We start from the raw sequence: 6,822 nt of genomic DNA, 5'->3' as shown, positions 1-6,822 counted from the left end.
CACGGAAGAGGCTTCGGGGCCGCCTCGGAATGGTCCAAGCATCGGACGCGCTTGGGGCGACTACCAGTGACAACCCCTTATCCCGCGACGCGTCCGATACACAGATAGTTCCAAGGCGGCCGAGGAGCCTCACCGCATAGCAATCGGGGTGCGAGGCGAGGGATGCGGCGAGAAGGACCCAACGGCTAGACGGAAGAGGCTTCGGGTCCGCCTCGGAATGGTCCAAGCATCGGACGCGCTTGGGGCGACTACCAGTGACAACCCCTTATCCCGCGACGCGTCCGATACACAGATAGTTCCAAGGCGGCCGAGGAGCCTCACCGCATAGCAATCGGGGTGCGAGGCGAGGGATGCGGCGAGAAGGACCCAACGGCTAGACGGAAGAGGCTTCGGGTCCGCCTCGGAATGGTCCAAGCATCGGACGCGCTTGGGGCGACTACCAGTGACAACCCCTTATCCCGCGACGCGTCCGATACACAGATAGTTCCAAGGCGGCCGAGGAGCCTCACCGCATAGCAATCGGGGTGCGAGGCGAGGGATGCGGCGAGAAGGACCCAACGGCTAGACGGAAGAGGCTTCGGGTCCGCCTCGGAATGGTCCAAGCATCGGACGCGCTTGGGGCGACTACCAGTGACAACCCCTTATCCCGCGACGCGTCCGATACACAGATAGTTCCGAGGCGGCCGAGGAGCCTCACCGCATAGCAATCGGGGTGCGAGGCGAAGGATGCGGCGAGAAGGACCCAACGGCTAGACGGAAGAGGCTTCGAGTCCGCCTCGGAATGGTCCAAGCATCGGACGCGCTTGGGGCGACTACCAGTGACAACCCCTTATCCCGCGACGCGTCCGATACACAGATAGTTCCAAGGCGGCCGAGGAGCCTCACCGCATAGCAATCGGGGTGCGAGGCGAGGGATGCGGCGAGAAGGACCCAACGGCTAGACGGAAGAGGCTTCAGGGCCGCCTCGGAATGGTCCAAGCATCGAACGCGCTTGGGGCGACTACCAGTGACAACCCCTTATCCCGCGACGCGTCCGATACACAGATAGTTCCGAGGCGGCCGAGGAGCCTCACCGCATAGCAATCGGGGTGCGAGGCGAGGGATGCGGCGAGAAGGACCCAACGGCTAGACGGAAGAGGCTTCAGGGCCGCCTCGGAATGGTCCAAGCATCGGACGCGCTTGGGGCGACTACCAGTGACAACCCCTTATCCCGCGACGCGTCCGATACACAGATAGTTCCGAGGCGGCCGAGGAGCCTCACCGCATAGCAATCGGGGTGCGAGGCGAGGGATGCGGCGAGAAGGACCCAACGGCTAGACGGAAGAGGCTTCAGGGCCGCCTCGGAATGGTCCAAGCATCGGACGCGCTTGGGGCGACTACCAATGACAACCCCTTATCCCGCGACGCGTCCGATACACAGATAGTTCCGAGGCGGCCGAGGAGCCTCACCGCATAGCAATCGGGGTGCGAGGCGAGGGATGCGGCGAGAAGGACCCAACGGCTAGACGGAAGAGGCTTCAGGGCCGCCTCGGAATGGTCCAAGCATCGGACGCGCTTGGGGCGACTACCAGTGACAACCCCTTATCCCGCGACGCGTCCGATACACAGATAGTTCCGAGGCGGCCGAGGAGCCTCACCGCATAGCAATCGGGGTGCGAGGCGAGGGATGCGGCGAGAAGGACCCAACGGCTAGACGGAAGAGGCTTCAGGGCCGCCTCGGAATGGTCCAAGCATCGGACGCGCTTGGGGCGACTACCGTTGCCAACCCCTTATCCCGCGATGCGTCTGATACACAGATAGTTCCGAGGCGGCCGAGGAGCCTCACCGCATAGCAATCGGGTTGCGAGGCAGATTATTGGGAAGGGAACCCCCTGGGATGCGGCTCAAGCAGTGCCCAAAGGGACTGGAATGCGGAATCACATCGAGAGACCCAAATGCTATACGAGGGCTCAAATCGAATTATCGATTTGGCCACGACATGGACGCATCGGAACGACTACCTTTGCCGAACCACTCGCAATTGCATCCATACCGAAACCAATAGACATTTCCGTTAGAGCCCTCGCATAGCATTCGGGAATCTCGCATGCCCCTCTAAATCGACCAATGCTGGCGCTCAATGAAAATCCGAGCGCTACCACCGTTCGAGCGCCAGCATTGGTCGAGTTAGAGGGGCACGGGGGAGAATGCTCCAGTCAACACCTCCCCTATATAAGTTATTTGTCCGATTCTCGCACAACCGTAGTCTGCCTCGTCGAATCAAACAACGGTCCCAGATTCCGACTTCCGTTCCGTAGAGACCCAAAAGCTAGATGGAGGCTCGCAAGAAAGAGAGTCGGCGCATAGCAATCGGGTTTCTCGAACGTTTAGGGACCGAGCTCACTTGCGGATAGGGCAAAATCCGCCAAGCAACCCAAAAGCTAGACGGGGGCTCGAATCGAATCGCCTAGGCGGCCACAACAACGACGTGTTGGATCGACTACCAGTGCCAAACCATTCAGCAAGACTAGTCTGTGTCGAGGCCGGATAGAGATTCTCAGAGAGCGCCCGCATAGCATTTAGGAGACCTGCCGCGTCCCTCACACTCGACAAATGGTGGTGCACGTTTATAAATCCGAGCGATCCCAACCCTTTCAAGCACCAACATCGGTCGAGATAGAGGGGCACGGAGGGGGCTGCGTGAGACAACACAGTCCCCTATATAAGTTATTTGTCCGATTCTCACACATCCGAAGAATGGTCATCAAATCGGACAACAGCCCAAACTTCCGACTTCCGTCCCAGAAAGCCCAAGAGCTATCTAAAACGTTCATGGCCGGAACTCGATCGCGGCTATACCAGTCCGCCAAGCAACCCAAAAGCTAGACTGGAGCTCTAGTCGAATCACCTCTGTGGCCATTGCAAGGACGTGTTGGAGCGACTACCATTGCCGAACCATTCCGCAGGTCGAGTCCATACCAAGGCCGCATAGAGATTCACGATGAGCTCCTGCATAGCAATCAGGAGACTTGCCGTGTCCATCACAATCGATAAATCCTGGTGCAAGATTTTTGCATCCGAGCGCTCCAACCAGTCGAGCACCAGCATCAATCGACATAAACGGGCACGGGGGGAGGATGCTCGAGAACACTACCTCCCCTATATAAGTTATTTGTCCGATTCTCAAGCAGCCGAAGTCTGGTCATCGAATCGGGTCAAAGACCACAACTTCCGACTTTACCCACAATGCAAGTCATCGAATCGAACATCGGCCCCCGAGTCGGACTCCATGCGTATGTCAGGTCATCGGACCCAAATTCCGCCTTCCTGCGCATGGCGGGCCATCAATATCAACTCGGTCATCGGACCCAAACTCCGCCTTTTTGCGTATGGCACGCCTTCAAATCGGTCATCGGACCCAAATTCCGCCTTCCTGTGCATGGCGGGCCATCAACATCAACTCGGTCATCGGACCCAAATTCCGCCTTTCTGCGCATGGCACGCCATCAACTCGGTCATCGGACCCAAATTCCGCCTTCCTGCGCATGGCAGGTCATCGGACACAAATTCAGACCTCGCCAATATGCCTACGTATCGAATCGGTCATCGGACCCAACTTCCGACTTCATCCATACTGTAGGGTCTTTGAGGTTGGCGCGGTGCGCTCAACCCAGGGAGTCGACCCATCGAAGCATACACCTCCCCTATATAAGCTATTTGTCCGATTCCCACACCTGTGTAGTTTGCACCTCTGACCAGGACATCGACCCCAACTTCCGAACTCGACTGCAACGACGGCACCAGCGCCTTGGTGCGCACCTTGCGACGCACAGTCCCAACATTCGCCTTCCTGCACATGGCAGGTCATCGGACCCAAATTCCGACCTCGCGAGTATGCCTACATATCGAATCGGTCATCGGACCCAACTTCCGACTTCATCCATACCGTAGGGTCTTTGAGGTTGGCGCGGTGCGCTCAACCCGGGGAGTCGACCCAACGAAGCATACACCTCCCCTATATAAGCTATTTGTCCGATTCCCACACCTGTGTAGTTTGCACCTCCGATCAAGACATCGACCCCAACTTCCGAACTCGCCTCCAACGACCGAACCAGCGCCTTGGTGCGCACCTTGCAACGCACAGTGCCAACATTCGCCTTCCTGCACGTGGCAGGTCATCGGACCCAAATTCCGACCTCGCGAGTATGCCTACATATCGAATCGGTCATCGGACCCAACTTCCGACTTCATCCATACCGTAGGGTCTTTGAGGTTGGCGCGGTGCGCTCAACCCGGGGAGTCGACCCAACGAAGCATACACCTCCCCTATATAAGCTATTTGTCCGATTCCCACACCTGTGTAGCTTGCACCTCCGATCAGGACATCGACCCCAACTTCCGAACTCGACTAAAAAGACCGCACCAGCGCCTTGGTGTGCACCTTGCAACGCACAGTGTCAACATTCGCCTTCCTGCACATGGCAGGTCATCGGACCCAAATTCCGACCTCATGAGCATACCTACTAATCGAATCGGTCATCGGACCCAACTTCCGACTTCATCCATACCGTAGGGTCTTTGAGGTTGGCGCGGTGCGCTCAACCTGGGGAGTCGACCCATCGAAGCATACACCTCCCCTATATAAGCTATTTGTCCGATTCCGACACCTGTGTAGTTTGCACCTCCGCTCAGGACATCGACCCCAACTTCCGAACTCGCCTGCAACGACCGAACCAGCGCCTTGGTGCGCACCAAAAGTGCGCACTTTTGGAGGGCACTTTTGTGCGCTCCAAAGGTGCGCACTTTTGGAGGGCACTTTTCTGCGCTCCAAAGGTGCGCACTTTTGGAGGGCACTTTTTGGAGGGCACTTTTCTGCGCTCCAAAGGTGCGCACTTTTGGAGGGCACTTTTTGGAGGGCACTTTTCTGCGCTCCAAAGGTGCGCACTTTTGGAGGGCACTTTTTGGAGGGCACTTTTCTGCGCTCCAAAGGTGCGCACTTTTGGAGGGCACTTTTTGGAGGGCACTTTTCTGCGCTCCAAAGGTGCGCACTTTTGGAGGGCACTTTTGTGCACTCCAAAGGTGCGCACTTTTGGAGGGCACTTTTCCTGTGCTCCAAAGGTGCACACCTAGGTGAGCACCTTCGACCACACCTTGTAGCACACCAAACTCTGACTTTCGACTTCATCCGCAATGCAGGGTCTTTGAGGTTGGCGCAATGCGCACAACCAGGGGAGTCGACCCATCAAACCCAACACCTCCCCTATATAAGCTATTTGTCTGATTCTCATACATGCGTAGCCTGCAGGAGCAATTAGGACATCGACCCCAACTTTCGGCTTCTAAACGAAAACAAGGTCTTTGAGGTTGGTGTAATGCGAACAACTAGGGGAGTCAACCCATCAAACCCAACACCTCCCCTATATAAGCTATTTGTCTGATTCTCATACATGTGTAGTCTACAGGAGCAATTAGGACATCGACCCCAACTTTTGACTTCTTAACGAAAACAAGGTCTTTGAGGTTGACGTAATGCGCACAACCAGGGGAGTCGACCCATCAAACCCAACACCTCCCCTATATAAGCTATTTGTCCGATTCTCATACATGTGTAGCCTGCAGGAGCCATTAGGACATTGACCCCAACTTTTGACTTCTTAACGAAAACAAGGTCTTTGAGGTTGGCGTAATGCGCACAACCAAGGGAGTTGACCCATCAAACCCAACACCTCCCCTATATAAGCTATTTGTCTGATTCTCATACATGTGTAGCCTGCAACAACGATTAGGACATCCACCCCAACTTCTGAATTCGTCTGCGTTGACCGCACCAAAGGTGCACGCCTTGGTGCTCACCAAAATCCGACTTCCGACTTCTTCTGCTATGCGGGGTCTTTGAGGTTGGCGCAGTGCGCACAACCAGGGGAGTCAACCCACCGAATGCAACACCTCCCCTATATAAGCTATTTGTCTGATTCTCATACATGCGTAGACTGCAGCAATGATTAGGACATCCACCCCAACTTTTGACTTCTTAAACAAGACAGGGTCTTTGAAGTTGGTGCAGTGCACACAACCAGGGGAGTCGACCCATCAAACGCAACACCTCCCCTATATAAAGCTATTTGTCCGATTCTCATACGTGTAGTCTGCAGCAGCGATTAGGACATCGACCCCAACTTCCGAATTCGTTTGCATTGACCGCACCAAAGGTGCACGCCTTGGTGTGCACCCTGGAGTGCACTTTGGTGCTCACCTCGGTGCACACTTTGGTGTGCACCTCGGTGTGCACCAAAGGTGCGCACCTTGGAGCGCACCAAAGGTGTACACTTTGGAGCGCACCACATAGGGTCTTTGAGAGGTTGGCGCAGTGCGCACACCAAGGTGGGTGTTGAGGTGCGTGCCGAGGTGGGTGGGTGCTAGGGTGCGCTCCATGGTGGGTGCCAGGGTGGGTGCGTGCTAGGGTGGATTCCAAAGAGGGTCATAGGGTGGGTGCCAAGGTGGGTTGGTGATATAGTGGGTTCAAAGGTGGGTACTAGGGTGGGTTCCAAGGTGGGTCACAAGTTGGGTGCCAGGATGCGTGGGTGTTAGGTTGGGTGCCAAGGTGGGCTCCTGCGTGGGTGGGTGCTAGGGTGGGTTTCAAGGTGGACGCGAGGGCGGGTGCCAAGGTGGGTAACAAGTTGGGTGTTAGGATGGGTGAGTGCTAGAGTGGGTGCCAAGGTGGGTGGGTGCTAAGGTGGATGCCAAGGTGGTTCACAGGGTGGGTGGGTTCTAGGGTGAGTTCCAAGGTGGGTCACAGGTTCAGTGCTAGGGTGGGTGTCAAGGCGGGTGTCGAGGTGCCTGGGT

The sequence above is a fragment of the Cryptomeria japonica genome, unplaced genomic scaffold (genome assembly GCF_030272615.1).
Source record: "Cryptomeria japonica unplaced genomic scaffold, Sugi_1.0 HiC_scaffold_334, whole genome shotgun sequence".
NCBI lineage: Eukaryota > Viridiplantae > Streptophyta > Pinopsida > Cupressales > Cupressaceae > Cryptomeria > Cryptomeria japonica.
Note: the sequence above shows the minus strand (reverse complement) of the source record.